Below are 17,580 nucleotides of genomic sequence, written 5' to 3' on the forward strand. Positions count from 1 at the left end.
CTGAGACATGGCTGAACGAGAGTCATGACTGGGCAGTTAATTTACAGGGCTACAGTCTGTTCAGAAATGACCGTACAAATAAGCGAGGGGGGGGTGTTTATATGTAAAATCATCCTTAAAACCTGTCTTGCGGGAGGATATATGTGAATCTAATGAAAATGTAGAGTCCCTGTGGGTGGAGATAAGGGGAGGGGGAAAAAATAATAAATTACTGATAGGGGTTTGTTATAAGTCTCCAAAAATAATGGAAGTAGCGGAGAATATCCTCGTAAAGCAAATAGATGAAGCAGCGATTCAAGGAGAAGTCATTATTATGGGAGACTTAAACTACCCTGAAATACATTGGGGGTCAGAAACATGTAGTTCAAGCAAAGGAAATAGGTTTTTGACTACTATGAGAGACAATTACCTTTCACAACTGGTTCAGGACCCAACAAGAAGGGGGACACTGCTAGACCTAATATTAACCAATAGTCCAGACCGCATATCAAATATGCGAGTTGGGGGTCACTTGGGTAATAGTGATCACAAAATAATACGTTTTCATGTAACCTTTAATAAGAGGTGTAGTAGAGGGGTTACAAGGACACTAAACTTCAGGAAGGCAAATTTCCAACGGTTAAGAGATGATCTTAGTGCAATAAACTGGGACGATATCCTGAGACATAAAACTACACAAAGCAAATGGGAGACATTTATTAACATCCTGAATAGGACCTGTGCACAATATATACCCCTTGGGAATAAACATGCTAGAAATAGGAGGAAACCACTAAGGCTAAATAGAGCTGTAAGGGGTGCAATAAGTGACAAAAAGAAAGCATTTAGAGAACTAAAGCAAGTAGGTAGTGATGAGGCATTAAATAAATATAGAAAATTAAATAAATTATGTAAAAAACAAATCAAGGCAGCAAAGATTGAGGCAGAGAGAATCATTGCCAGAGAAAGTAAAAATAACCCCAAAATATTCTTTAACTACATAAATAGTAAAAAACTAAAAAATGATAGTGTTGGCCCCCTTAAAAATAGTCTGGGTGAAATGGTGGATGAGGATGAGGAAAAAGCCAATATGCTAAATGATTTTTTTTTTTTACACAAGAACATCGCATGACAGAAAACATGATTAGTGATAACAAAAATTCTCCAGTAAATGTCACTTGCTTAACCCAGCATGAAGTACGGTGGCGTCTTAAAATCACTAAAGTTGACAAATCCCCGGGCCCGGATGGGATACACCCGCGAGTACTGCAGGAATTAAGTAACGTCATAGATAGACCATTATTTCTAATCTTTAAAGATTCCATAATAACAGGGTCTGTACCACAGGACTGGCGTATAGCAAATGTGGTGCCAATATTCAAAAAGGGGACAAAAACTGAACTTGGAAATTATAGGCCGGTAAGCTTAACCTCTACTGTGGGTAAAATCTTGGAGGGTTTCCTAAGAGATGCTATGATAGAGTATCTGAAGAAGAATAACCTCATGACCCAATATCAACATGGGTTTACGAGGGACCGTTCCAGCAAACTAATCTGATCAGTTTTTATGAGGAGTCAAGTTCTGGACTGGACCAAGGAAATGCAGTGGATGTTGTGTATATGGACTTTTCAAAAGCTTTTGATACGTTTCCACATGAAAGGTTGATACAGACCTTGTAGGGGGCATACAGAGTAATATTTCAATATTTGCAGATGACACTAAACTCTGCAGGGTAATCAATACAGTGGAGGACAATTTTATATTACAGGAGGATCTATGTAAACTAGAAGCTTGGGCTGATAAATGGCAAATGAGCTTTAATGGGGATAAATGTAAGGTAATGCACTTGGGCAGAGGACATAAAATGTATAATTATATGCTTAATTGTAAAACACTGGGCAAAACTATAACTGAAAAAGACCTGGGTGTATTGGTGGACGACAAGCTCACGTTTAGTGGCCAGTGTCAGGCAGCTGCTGCAAAGGCAAATAAAATAATGGGTTGCATTAAAAGAGGCATAGATGCTCATGAGGAGAACATCATTTTACCTCTATATAAGTCATTAGTGCGACCACACTTAGAATACTGTGTACAGTTCTGGTCTCCGGTGTATAAGAAAGACATAGCTGAACTATAGCGGGTGCAGAGAAGAGCAACCAAGGTTATTAGAGGACTGGGAGGTCTGCAATACCAAGACAGGTTATTACACTTGGGGTTATTTACTGTGGAAAAACGAAGGCTTAGGGGTGATCTTATTACTATGTACAAGTATATGAGGGGACAGTACAAAGACCTTTCTACTGATCTTTTTACTCTGAGGCCTGAGACGGGGACAAGGGGGCATCTTCTACGTCTGGAGGAAAGAAGGTTTAATCATAATCACAAATGCGGATTCTTTACTGTAAGAGCAGTGAGACTATGGAACTCTCTGCCGCATGATGTTGTAATGAAAATTAATTAATTAAAATTTAAAAAGGGCATAGATGCCTTTCTTGAAAAGTATAATATTACAGGATATAAATACTAGATTCCTTGATAGGGCGTTGATCCAGGGAACTAGTCTGATTGTCGTATGGAGTCGGGACGGAATTTTTTTCCCCAATGTGGAGCTTAGTGTTTGCCACATGTTTTTTTTTTGCCTTCCTCTGGATCAACAAGTTAGGCTATGGGTTGAACTAGATGGACTTAGTCTTCCTTCAACCTTAAAAACTATGTTACTATGTTACTATGTTATATGGGTTCCTTTATTCTGTAGGGAACATTATATTGGACCAATTATTCTGTATGGAGCAATATATGGGGTTCTTTATTCTGCTTGGAGTATTATAGGGGGCCGCTTATTTTATATGGAGCAATATATGAGGTCCATTATCCAGTATGGAGCAATATATGGGGTCCATTGTACTGTATGGGGCATTATATTGGACACATTATTCGGTATAGAGCCTTATATTGGTACCATCATTATGCATGGAGCTTTATATTGGGCCCATTATTTCGTATGGAGCATTATATGGTTCCCTTTATTCTGTTTAGAGCATTATATGGGGCCCGTTATTCTATATAGAGCAATATATGAGGCCCATTATTCAATATGGAGCAATATATGGGGTTCTTTATTTTGTATTCAACATTTTACGGGGCCTATTATTCTATATGGAGCATTGCGTGAGGCCCATTAATCTGTATGGAGCAATGTATGGGGTTCATTGTACTTTACGGGGCATTATATGGGGCCCATTATTCGGTATGGAGCATTATATGGGTCCATTATTCTGTATGGACCAATATATTGGGCCCATTATTCTGTATAAAGCATTATATAGGGTCCATTATTCGTTATGTAGCATTTTATTGGGCCCATTATTCTATATGGAGCATTATATGGGGTCCATTTTTCTGCATGGAGCATTATATGGGTCCCATTATTCTGTTTGGAGCATTAAATGGGTTCCATTATACTGTATGGAGCTTTATATTGGGCCCAATACTCTTTATGAAACATTATATGGGGACCATTATTCGGTATGGAGCATTATATGGGCTCCATTATTCTGTATGGAACATAATATTGGGTCCATTATTCTGTAATAAGCATTACATGGGTTCATTATTCTTTTTTGGAGCATTATATTGTGCCCATTATTCTGTATGGAGCATTATATGAGGCCCATTATTCTGTATGGGGCAAAATATGGGGTTCTTTATTTTGTGTGGAGTATTATATGTGGTCCATTACTCTGTATGAAGTATTAAATGAGGTCCATTATTCTGTGTTGAGCAATATATGGGGTCCATTGTACTTTACGGGGCATTATATGGTGCCCATTATTCGGTATGGAGCATTATATGGGTTCCATTTTTCAGTATGGAACATCATATTGCACCCATTATTCTATATGGAACAATATATGGAGTTCTTTATTCTGTATGGAGCATTATAAGGGGTTCCATTGTTCTACATGAAGCATTATACAAGGCCCATTATTCTGAATGGAGCATCATATGGGTCCAATTAATCTGTTTGGATAATTATATGGGATCCATTATTCTGTATGGAGGTTTACATTGGGCCTATTATTCTTTATGAAGCATTAAATGAGGTCCATTATTCTGTATGGAGAATTATATGGGGTCCATTGTACCGTATGGGGCAATATATGGGGCCCACTATTCGGCATGGAGCATTAAATGGGATCCATTATTCCGTATGGAGCTTTATATTGGGCCCATTATTCTGTATGAAGCATTATATGGGGACCATTATTCGGTATGGAGCATTATATGGGTTCCATTATTCTGTATGGAGCATTATATTGGGTCCATTATTCTGTAAGAAGCATTATTTGGGTCTATTATTCTTTTTGGAGCATTATATTGTGCCCATTATTCTGTATGAAGCATTATATGAGGTCCATTATTCAGCATGGAGCAATATATGAGGTCTATCGTACTTTAGGGGGCAATATATGGGGCACATAATTCGGTATGGAGACTTGTATGGTTTCCATTTTTCTGTATGGAACATTATATTGGGCCCATTATGGTGTATGGAACAAAATATGGTTTTTTTATTCTGTTTGGAGTATTCTATGGGGCCTATTATTCTATATGGAGCATTTTTTGAGGCCCATTATTATATATGGAACAATATATGGAGTTCTTTATTCTGTATGGAGCATTATACGGGTCCCATTATTCTCTATGAAGCATTATACGAGTCCCATTATTCTGTATGGAGCAATATATGGGGTCCATTGTACTTTACGGGGCATTATAGAGTGCCCATTATTCGGTATGGAGCATTATATGTGTTCCATTTTTCTGTATGGAACATTATATTGAGCCCATTATTCTATATGGAACATTATATGGAGTTTTTTATTCTGTATGGAGCATTATACGGGGCCCATTATTCTACATGAAGCATTATACAAGGCCCATTTTTCTGTTTGGAGCATTATATGGGCCCAATTATTCTGTTTGGAGCATTATATGAGGTCCATTTTTCTGTATGGAGCAATATTTGAGGTCCATTGTACTTTACGGGGCATTATATGGGGCCCATTATTCGGTAAGGAGCATTATATGGGTTCCATTAATCTGTAGGGAACATTATATTGTGCCCATTATTCTGTATGGAGCAATATATGGGGTTCTTTATTCTGTTTGGAGTATTATAGGGAGCACATTATTCTGTATGGAGGATTATAGGAGGCCCATTATTCTGTAGTGAGCAATATATGGGGTCCATTATTCTGTATACAGCAATATATTGGGTCCATTATTCTGTATGGAGTATTTATATTTTGTCCATTATTCTGTAAGAAGCATTATATTGGACCCAATATTCTGTATACAGCATTATATGGTGCCCATTATTCTATATGGAGCATTATATGAGTCCCATTATTCTGTATGGGGCAATATATGGGGTTCTTTATTCTTTATGAAGCATTATATATGGTCCATTATTATGTACGAGCATTGTATGAGGACCATTATTTGGTATGGAGCATTATTTGTGGTCCATTATTCTGTATGGAGCATTATATGGGGTCCATTATTCTGTATGGAGCATTCTATGGGGCCCATTATTCTGTATGGAGAATTATATGGGGCCCTATTTTGTATATGGAGCATTACATGAGCCCCATTATTCTGTATGGAGCAATATATGGGGTTCTTTATTCTGTATGGAGCATTATACGTGGCACATTATTCTGTATGGAGCATTATATGAAACACATTATTCTGTATGGAGCAATATATGAGGTCCATTGTACTGTATGGGGCAATATATGGGGCCCAATATATGGCATGGATCATTAAATGGGTTCCATTATACTGTATGAAGCTTTTTATTGGGCCAATTAGTCTGTATGTAGCATTATATGAGGCCCATTATTCTGTATGGCGCAATATATGGGGTCCATTGTTATTTACGGGGCATTATATGGGGCCCATTATTCGGAATGGAGCATTAAATGGGTTCCATTATTCTGTATGGAACATTATATTGGGTCCATTATTCTCTAAGAAGCATTATATGGGTCCATTATTCTTTTTGGAGCACTATATTGTGCCCATTATTCTATATGGAGCATTATATGAGGCCCATTATTCTGTATGGGGCACTATAAGGGGTTCTTTATTCTGTATGAAGCAATATATGAGCTCCATTATTCTGTATGGAGCAATATATGGGGTCCATTGTACTTTACGGGGCATTATATGGTGCCCATTATTCGGTATGGAGCATTATATGGGTTCCATTTTTCTGTATGGAACATTATATTGGGCCCATTATTCTATAATGTACAATATATGGAGTTCTTTATTCTGTATGGAGCATTATACGGGGCGCATTATTCTATATGAAGCATTATACGAAGCCCAATATTCTGTATGTAGCATTATATGGGTCCAATTAATCTTTTTGGAGCATTATATGGGTTCTATTATTCTGTATGGAGCTTTATATTGGGCCTATTGTTCTGTATGAAGCATTATATGTTGTCCATTATTCTGTATAGGGCAATATGGGGTGCTTTATTCTGTATGTAGCATTTTAAGGGGTCCATTACACTGTATGGATCATTATATGAGTTCCATTATTCAGTATGGAGCAATATTATGGGTCCTTTGTACTTTACAGGGCATTATATGGGGCGAATTATTCGGTATGGAGCATTATATGGGTTCCATTATTCTCCTTGGAGTATTATAGTGGGCCCATTATTCTGTTTGGAGCATTATATGGGGCCCATTATTCTTTATGGAGTATTACATGAGCCCATTATTCTGTATGGAGCAATATAAGTGGTTCTTTATTCTGGCCGTCTCTCTGCGTCTTGGGTGCCTCCCAACGTCAGGTCACGTGTGACCTGCCGTCGGCTGTCATGTGACGTGGACACCGCCTAGCGTCGCGGTCTCCATGGTGACGCATGCGTCATTTCTGGTCACTTCCGGTTTTCGGCGTCTTGCAGCGCCGATATAACGCGGATCCTCCAGACAGGCCCTTAATTCCCCTGACGAAGGGACATCCGAAACGCACGTCGAGGCTACAGCTCCACGTGTGCATTTCTTCTATTACCGCCCCCGTGCCCTGACTGTTTGCCCATAGGCTACTCTTGCAACTGATACACTGGTATGTATAGTGAGGGCCTCTATTGGCTCTATACTGTTGATATAACATTTAAGGGCATACTATGATATTATATATATAATTACAAATTGAAATTGATGTATTGGGCTGTCGGTGATAATTTACTTTGCAAATTTGCTATTATGTACTCCAAATGCAGCACGTGGACCTGTTGCTCTAATGTTAATTCCTATTGTACCTGTACTTTACCTCCCTATGCTATTACTCTTAAATAAACTTTGATATATTGTTATATTTAAGGCTTATTGATCGTTTTTTGCTTCTGCTATTGTTCTAAGCATTATACAGGGCACCTTATTCTATATGGAGCATTATGTGAGGCCCAATATTCTATATGGAGCAATATAGGGGGTTCTTTATTCTGTATGGAGCATTATACGGGGCCAATTATTCTATATGGAGCATTATATGAGGCACATTATACTGTATGGAGCAATATATGGGGTTTTTTATTCTGTATGCAGCATTATACATGGCACATTATTCTGTATGGAGCATTATATGAGGCCCATTATTCTGTAGGGAGCATTATATGGGGCCCATTATTCTGTATGGAGCAATATATGGGGTCCATTGTACATTACGGGGCATTATATGGGGCCCATAATTCGGTATGGAGCATTAAATGGGTTCCATTATACTGTATGGAGCTTTATACTGGGCCCATTTTTCTGTATAAAGCATTATATAGGTCCTTTATTCTGTTTTGAGCATTATATGGGGCCCATTATTCTATATGGAGCATTATATAGAACGTATTATTCTGTATGGAACAATATAAAGGGTTCTTAGGTCTCTATGGAGCATTATATGGGGTCCATTATACTGTATGGGGCATTATATTGGGCCCTTATTCGGCATGGAGAATTACATGGGTTTTATTATTCTGTATGGATCATTATACGGGGCCCATTATTCTATAGGGAGCATTATATGAAGCCCATTATTCTCTATGGAGCAATATATGGGTTTCTTCATTCTGTATGGAGAATTATACGGAGCCCATTATTCTATATGGAGCATTATATGAGGCCTATTATTCTATACGGAGCAATATATGGGGTCAATTGTACTTTACGGGGCATTAAGGGCCCCATTATTCAGTATGGAGCATTATATGGGTTCCATTATTCTGTATGGAATATTATATTGGGCCCATTATTCTGTTTGAAGCAATATATGGGGTTCTTTTTTCTGTTTGAAGTATTATAGGGGGCCCATTATTCTCTATGGCGAATTATGTGAGGCCCATTGTTATGTATGGGACAATATATGGGGTTTATTATTCTGTATAGAGCATTATATGGGGTCCATTAATCTCTATGGAGCATTATATTAGGACTATTATTCCATATGAAGCTTTAGATGGGTCCATTTTTCTGTTTGGAGCATTATATGGGCCCATCGTTATATATGGAGCATTATATGAGGTCTATTATTCTGTATGGGGCAATATATGGGGTTCTTTATTCTGTATGGAACATTATATTGGGTCCATTTCTCTGTATGGTGTAATAAATGGGGTTCTTAATTCTTCATGGAGCATTAAATGGGTTCTTTATTCTGTATGGGGCATTATATGGAGTTCTTTATTCTGTATGGAGCATTATATGGGTCCCATTATTCTGTTTGGAGCATTATATGGGGCCCATTATTCTATATGGTGCATTATATTGGGCCCATTATTCCGTATGAAGCATTATATGGGTCCATTATTCTCTTTGGAGCATTAGATGAGGCCCATTATTCTGTATGAAGCAATATATGGGTTCCATTATTCTGTATGGAACATTATATGGGGTCCATTGTACTGTATGGGGCATTATATGGGGTCTCATTATTTGGTAAGGAACATTAAATGGGTTCCACTTGTCTGTATGGAGCTTTATATTGGGTCCATTATTCTGTTTGGAGCATTATATGGTGCCTATTATTATATCTGGAGCATTATATGAGGCCCATTATTCTGTATGGAGCAATATATGGGGTCGATTATTCTGTATGGAGCGTTATATGTGGTCCATTGTACTGTATGGGGCATTATATGGGGCCCATTATTCGGTCTGGCGCTTTAAATGGGTTACATTATTCTGTATGCTGCAATATATGTTTTTTTTTATTCTGTATATAGCATTATACGGGCCTATTATTCTATATGGAGCATTATATGAGGCCCATTATTCCGTATGGGGCAAAATATGGGGTTCTTTATTCTGTATGGAGCATTGCATGGGGTCCATTATTCTGTATGAAGCATTATATTAGGTCCATTATTCAGTGTGGAGCAATATATGTGGCTCCATTGTACTGTATGGGGCATTATATAGGGTCAATTTTTGTTATGGAGCATTACATGGGTTCCATTTTTCTGTACGGAGCATTATATGGGGCCTATTATTCTATATCTGTTAAACAAAGGAAAAGTGGGGAAAAGGAAAAACGTAGTTAGCTCACCAGGTAATAGCCAGGCTCATCCAGTTCCAAAGAATCTCGCAGCGGAGACGCCCAGGTCACGGGCTACCAAAGTCCAAGTGAAAAGAAAACAAGCAGAGATGTCTCCAGCGGGATCAGGATTGTAAATATCTTTTAAAACTTCACTTTTAATTACATATCATAAAAGCCATGGATGAGTTACAGAGTAAGCAGTGTAGCGGCTCTCAAGTACAACACATTCCAACGCGTTTTGGCTGAACCTTATTCATGCAATAGTGAATAGTGAATGATCCCGCTGGAGACATCTCTGCTTGTTTTCTTTTCACTATTATTCTATATGGATCATTATATGAGGCCCATTATTCTGTATGGAGCAATATATGGGGTTCTTTATACTGTTTGGAGTATTATACGGTGCCCATTATTCCATATGGAGCATTAAATGAGGCCCATTATTCTATATGGATCAATATATGGGGTTCTTTATTCTTTCTGGAGCATAATACGGGGCCCATTAGGCTATATGGAGCTTTATGTGAGCCACATTATTCTTTATGGAGCAATATATGGGGTCCATTGTACTTTACGGGGCATTATATGTGGCCCATTATTCAGTATGGAGCATTATAAGGGTTTCATTATTCTTTATGGAGCATTTTATTGACTCATTATTATCTTTGGAACATGATATGGGGCCCATTATTCAGTATGGAGCATTATAATGGGCCTATTATTCATATGGAGCATTATATGAGGCCCATTATTCTATATGGAGCAATATATGGAGTTCTTTATTCTGTATTGAGCATTACACGGGGACCATTATTTTATATGGAGGATTATATGAACCCCTGTATTCTGTATGAAGTAATATATGAGGTCTATTGTACTTTATGGGTCATTATATGGGGCCCATTAGTCAGTATGGAGCATTATATGGGTTACATTTTTCTGTATGGAGCATTATAATGGTCCCATTATTCTGTATGGAGCATTATATGGCGTCCATTATACTGTATGAAGCATTATATTGGGCCCATTATTCTTTATGGAGCATAATACGGGGCCCATTATTCTATATGAAGCATTATATGAAGCCCATTATTCTGTATGGGGCAATATATGGGGTTCTTTATTTTGTATGGAGCATTATACGGGGCCCATTATCCTATATGGAGAATTATATGAGGCCTATTATTCTGTAAGGAGCAATATATTGGGTCTATCGTACTTTACAGGGCATTATATGGGGCCCCTTATTCGGTATAAAGCATTATATGGGTCCATTATTCTGTTAGGAGCATTATATGGGGACCATTATTCTATATGGAGCATTATATGAGGCCCATTAATCTGTATGTGGAAATATATGGTGTTCTTTATTCTGTTTGGAGCATTTAATGGGGTACATTGTACTGTATGGGGCATTATATGGGGCCCATTATTCGACATGGATCATTAAATAAGTTCCATTATTCTATATGGAGCTTTTTATTGGGCCCATTATTCTCTATGAAGCATTATATGAGGCCCATTATTCTGTATGGCGCAATATATGGGGTCCATTGTACTTTACGGGGCAATATATAGAGACCATTATTCGGTATGGAGCATTAAATGGGTTCCATTATTCTGTGTGGAACTTTATATTGTGCCCATTATTCTCTATGAAGTATTATATGGGTCCATTGTACTGTATGGGGCTTTATATGGGGTCCATTATTCGGCATTTAGCATTAAATGGATTCCATTATAATGTATGGAGCTTTATTTTGGGCCCATTACTCTATATGAAGCATTATATGGGGCCCATTATTCAGTATGGAGCATCATATGGGTTCCATTATTCTGTATGGAACATTATATTGGGCCCATTATGCTGTATGGAGCAATATTCAGGGTTTTTTATTCTGTTTGTAGTATTATACGGGGCCCATTATTCTTAATGGAGCATTATCTGAGGCCAATTATTCTGTATGGGGCAATATATGGGGTTCTTAATTCTGTCTGGAGCATTATATGGGGTCCATTATTCTATATGTGGCAATATATGAGGTCCATTATTCAGTATGGAGCAATATATGAGGACGATTGTACGGTATGGGGAATTGTATTGGGCGAATTATGCGGTATGGAACATTATATGGGTTCGATTATTCAGTATGGAGCATTATATTGGGCCCATTATTCCGTACGGAGCATTATAAGGGTCCCATTATTCTGAAGGGAACATTATATGGGACCCATTATTCTATATGGAGCATAATATGAGGCCCATTATTCTGTATGAAGCAATATATAGAATACTTTTTTCTGTATTCAGCATTATACGGGGCCCATTTTTCTATATGGAGCATTATATGAGGCCCATTATTCTGTATGGAGCAATATATGGGGTCCATTTTCCATTACGGGGCATTATATGGGCCTATTATTGTGTATGGAGCATTCTATTGGTCCCATTATTCTGTATGGAGCATTATATGGGGTCTATTATTCTGTATGGAGCATTACATGGGGTCCATTTTTCTGTATGGAGCAATATATGGGGTCCATTATTCTGTATGGAGCATTATATGGGGTCCATTGTACTGTATGGGGTAATACATAGGGCCCATTATTCGGTATGGAGCACTAAATGGGTTCCATTTTCCTGTATGAGCTTTATATTGGGCCCATTATTCTGTATGAAGCATTATATTGGTCCATTATTCTGTTTGGAGCCATATATGGGGCCCATTATTCCATATGAAGCATTATATAAGACCCATTATTCTGTATGGAACAATATTTGGGGTTCTTTATTCCATATGGAGCATTATATCGGGTCCATTGTACTGTATGGCTAATTATACAGAGCACATAATTCGGCATGGAGCATTAAATGGGTTTTATAATTCTGTATGTGAAAAGAAAGGGCGCATGTGTAGACTCACAGGGCTATTTAAATAATTTAAAAAGTGCCAGTACACTCACCTGTGATGGTTGTGTACGTCTACACAACCAAGATTAAGCGTGTGATTAATGAGGCTCCGGGTCACCTCTATTTGTAGTACCGTCCTGTCGGTGTTTGCCTCGCAACTCCGTGCTCCTCAAGTGGTCACACGATCCTGCCGGACCAGATACCACGTCACCGCAGGTCCTCAGTAGTTTAACCCGGTGGCTGGATAACTGCAGGTCCTCACACTTCCAAATAGACCAGGCTGCTCCTGCCGCTTTGGCTCCATATGGAGATATTTCACAAGTAAACAATGGTGCAGCGGTCTCAGGGAGCGCCAAAGGAATACTGGACAATATAATAGATGGCAACCGACTTTTATTCTTCCTCCAATACCACTGCCACAACGCGTTTCAACGGTCTAAGCCGTCTTCATCAGGTGGGGTAAAGGAGAATGTTACAATGACAGCTTTATAAAGGGGTGGTATTTTACATAATTTAGACCACGTGTTGTAATCAATTAACCCTTTCATTGAAAAACTCCATATAATGCATTCTTAACCAATTAACCTCTTATTTCCCCTGGAAACAGCGTTGTGCACTAAAAAATCCCTACATGGATTCATAAAATCACAATTCTTAGTAAAAACTTCCTATTTGTGTTTAAAAAAATAAATAACTTTTTTTTTTTTTTTTAAATATATTTATTACCAACTATTAAAAATTATTAAAATCATCCTGGGGACCTTCTTGGGGTGTCTTGACAGTGCTATACTGCAGTTTCCAGCCCCCAATTCAAAAGTTGAATTTCTTAAAGAGACAGTACACTTTCATATAAAATGGCCGAAAATAACCTTGTACCATTACCCACTGCGATTATAAACCCCATAAATGTTTAAAAACACCCTGGGAACCTTACCAGAGTGTCCTGACAATGCTATACTACGATTACCAACCCCCAATTCAAAAGTTAAGTTTCTTAAAGAGACAGTACACTTTCATATAAAATGGCCGAAAATAACCTTGTACAATTGCCCACTACTATTATAAAACTCATAAAACCCAATGCTATTCATTATCATGATCGGAACCTATGCTTCCAGTAAACTAAGTAACTGACGACAATAGGAAAAATGAACTAAATACCAGCCCGAAAGGGCAAGCAAATCTCCTGCTATGCTACGTCATACCATACCTTTAATCCTGTGCAGGTAGCCCCGCAAGCCATCATTAAACGGCTGATGACAACCCGGGAAAGATATGAGAGGGACAACATTAAACCTTCTCAGATTTAATGGTTTGATGTGTTTTCAATCGTAAGGTTCAAACCCTCAGGGTACAAAGTACCCATTTTGTATATCCAAAAACTTTCTTTCTTTATAAGTGTACTCAATCGTTCTGGTCCATTATCCACAATGTGGTCAATAATGGTTATTTTCATCTTACTCGGGTCTTTGTGGTGATGGTTTGCATAGTGTCTAGAGACACTATGTAATTGATATCCTGCCCTTATATTAGATCTATGTTTATTTAATCGGGCATGGGCCGTCTGAATTGTCCGGCCGATGTATTGCAAGCCACAAGGGCACTCCAACAGGTATGCTACATAGGTGGATTGGCATGTTAATCTCTGTTTGATCTGGAAAACCTCATTAGTGGTATTAGATTTAAAGGTTTTTGCATTATTGGTTATAACGCCACAACACATACATTTAGGTGTATTGCATGTGAAACAGCCCCCTGTGTTAGTATTAGTCGTCACATCCCTTATTTTTTTCTTTTTTCTATTCGTGTTGCTGGGAGCAAGCAAGGTTTTTAAACTTCTATTCTTCCTGAAGATAATATTTGGTTTCTCTGGAATACTTTTGGAGAGAATGGGGTCACCTTTTAGAATAAACCAATGTTTCTGTAATAACTCCCGTACTACTGACCTGGATTGGCAAAATGTAGTAATTAAACTCCACTTTGTCTTTTCCTCTGTTCTTACAGAAGCCCTATCCGGATTCTCCCTTCTGTCCAAGCACGAGTCCTGTGATAGGGTGCATGTTCTTTTATATGCATCTTTTAAAAGTTTTTTTGGATAGCCTTTTTCCAAGAATCTCTTTTTGAGAATCTTGGATTCCACCTTAAAGTCAGAATCCAGAGTACAATTTTTCCTGACTCTCCAATACTGCCCATAAGGGACATTTTTGATCCATCCAGGAAGGTGTCCACTGTTGAATTTGAGGTAGCTATTCACATCCACTGGTTTAAAAAACGTGGATGTGAATATTCTCCTCAGGTGGTCGAACTGCACCCGTAGATCTAAGAATTGGAGAGAAGTGGATGATGCTGTGGCCGTGAATTTTAACCCCCAATCATTGTGATTTAGTTTATCCGCAAAGCTCAATGCCTCCTCCATTGATCCATGCCATATAATGAATAAATCATCTATAAAGCGCCTATAGAAAAGTACTCCACTCGTGGATGATCCTGGCTGCGCGATGAGGACGGATTCCACCGCGCCCATAAAAAGGTTAGCATAGCTTGGTGCGAATCTCGTCCCCATCGCGCAGCCCTTGATCTGTTTATATAACCCATCCTCAAAGGAAAACACATTGTTCTCCAATATGAACGCTATTGCGTTCAGAATGAATTCTCTTTGGTCTATAGGCATATTAGTGTCTCCAGTTAAAACCTCTTTGATGACCTTTATTCCCAATGTATGTGAAATATTATTGTAGAGGGCCACTACATCCAGAGAGAGAAAAACGCATCCCTCCATGGGTGGTAGAGCCCTTAATTCATTAATTAATTGTGACGAGTCCTTTAGATATGATGTTAATCTCAGCACATATGTCTGCAAAAATAAATCTACATAATGCGATAGATTACTTGTAATGGATTGGATCCCTGATAATATTGGGCGTCCAGGAGGATTTTTTGGATCTTTATGCAGTTTGGGCAGAAAATAGAAAAAAGGTATTCTATATTGCGCAATATCTAAAAAGTTTGTTTCTTTTTTATTGAGTATCCCCTTTTCGTAAGCCTTCTTAATTAGAAGATTATACTTTATAAAGATACTGATATTAGGATCATCCTCCAACTTCTCATAAAATTCCGTATCACTCAATATTCTCATGCCCTCTTCCACATACCAAGATCTATCCATAAGGACAATTCCTCCTCCCTTATCTGCATTGCGAATGATAATATCATTATTTTCTCTGATAGATTCAATGGCTGCTCTCTCTTCTTTTTTCAAATTATCCCTCATTTTCATGCGGGGAATTGGTCTTACTTCCTTTAATATTAATTGTTGGAATGCCTCAATATGTGACCCCTTATGGTGTAGAGGATAAAATTTTTTATTTGGGTGTTTGATGTCTACATGTATCATTTCATCTATTGTGGTTCTATCCTTTTCTGTCTCTTGTTCATCATGGGGGGGTTTTCTCTTAACATTTTTACCATTTTTTTCTTCAAGTAAGAAATGTCTTTGTACAGTGAGTTTCCTAAAAAACTCATTAAAGTCAAGGTAAAGCGAGAATGTGTCTATTTCTGCTGTTGGTCAAAATGAGAGCCCCTTACTAAGAAGGGAGCATTCATCATTAGTAAGTGTATAGCTCGATAAATTATATATACCACTATCCTGATCATCAGGTTTCCCTATTTGTATCATGCTTATTGGGTTTAACCTGATTTCGTCTTTTTCAGAGTGGTGCTCTGTGCCGTGGGGTTCTCTTCTTCTAGTTCTTCCACTGCCTCTACACCCTCTTGTTCTCTTTTTCTTTTGGGCTGTCGCCCTGGGGCCACCCGAAAAAATTGAGTGATTTTTGAGTCTTTTAGGTTTGTTTGGATAATAGATTTTGGTAAATTACCTTCATTGGAATTTCTTTCCTTTTGAGGTGCATACATATTTACATTTGATGTCTCTGTGATTACAGGTAAAATTTCCAATTGACCCCCGACCATAATACCAGCGAAACTATCTATATACTCATTTTCACCCGTGTTTTCCATATTACTATTTTCCTTTTCGTTTATTATTATTTCCTGTGTCCATATTTCAGTGTTCTGATCTATATTTTTTTCAATTTTATCTGTATTGGTGTCCAATTCTAAAATGTATGTTTCACTGGGAGAATCTCCAATTGGAATTACCATATCTTCCAATTGAGCCCTTGACCCAGAGCCACCCGTTGTTTGAGTTGAAGTCACCTCGTGTATAGTAATTTCAGAGAAACTGATATTCTCAGTTTCTCTGTTAATTACTTGCATGTCCAGTGTTGCTATTTCTCCATGTGTGCATGCTTTTCTCTCTTTATTTGACGTGCATTCTTTATTTGGTGAAGATTTATTAGTGCTAGTTCTATTATCTACTCTTATATTGGAATCATTTGCCATGGAAGTTATAATACTAGTTGCTTGTTGTTGATTTGATTTGATTTCTTTTTTCTTTTTCTGATTATTAGTGATTTTATTCATATGTTGTTCATAGTACGCTCTCTGTTTCTCTGTCTTAAGGAGAGTAAATGACCTTTCTTTATTGGAATTGGTGAATTTATCCATTTTTTCTCCTTTTCCTTTTTTATCCCTCCCTTCCACATCTAATTGTGCTCTTAATCCCTCCTCAGATGCATTTATTGGGGTGGTGGTAGGCATTTTTTCATACTCACTTATCCTTTCCTTTCTATCCCTCCATAATTTCATAGCTTTCTTTCTAATTAGATCCTCTTCAAATTTATTTAATTTGACTTTTAATGCCAAATCAAATTCTTTGAAGTCAGGAGACATGGAATACATTTCCAGGTTATCCCTGAGACATTTAACCCTCTCCAATGCTATCATGGCTAGTGAGCTGTCATTGTAACATTCTCCTTTACCCCACCCGATGAAGACGGCTTAGACCATAGAAACGCGTTGTGGCAGTGGTATTGGAGGAAGAATAAAAGTCGGTTGCCATCTATTATATTGTCCAGTATTCCTTTGGCGCTCCCTGAGACCGCTGCACCATTGTTTACTTGTGAAATATCTCCATACGGAGCCAAAGCGGCAGGAGCAGCCTGGTCTATTTGGATGT

The sequence above is a fragment of the Phyllobates terribilis genome, unplaced genomic scaffold, assembly GCF_046119375.1.
Source record: "Phyllobates terribilis strain yellow unplaced genomic scaffold, ASM4611937v1 Scaffold_3__8_contigs__length_932513732, whole genome shotgun sequence".
Taxonomy (NCBI): domain Eukaryota; kingdom Metazoa; phylum Chordata; class Amphibia; order Anura; family Dendrobatidae; genus Phyllobates; species Phyllobates terribilis.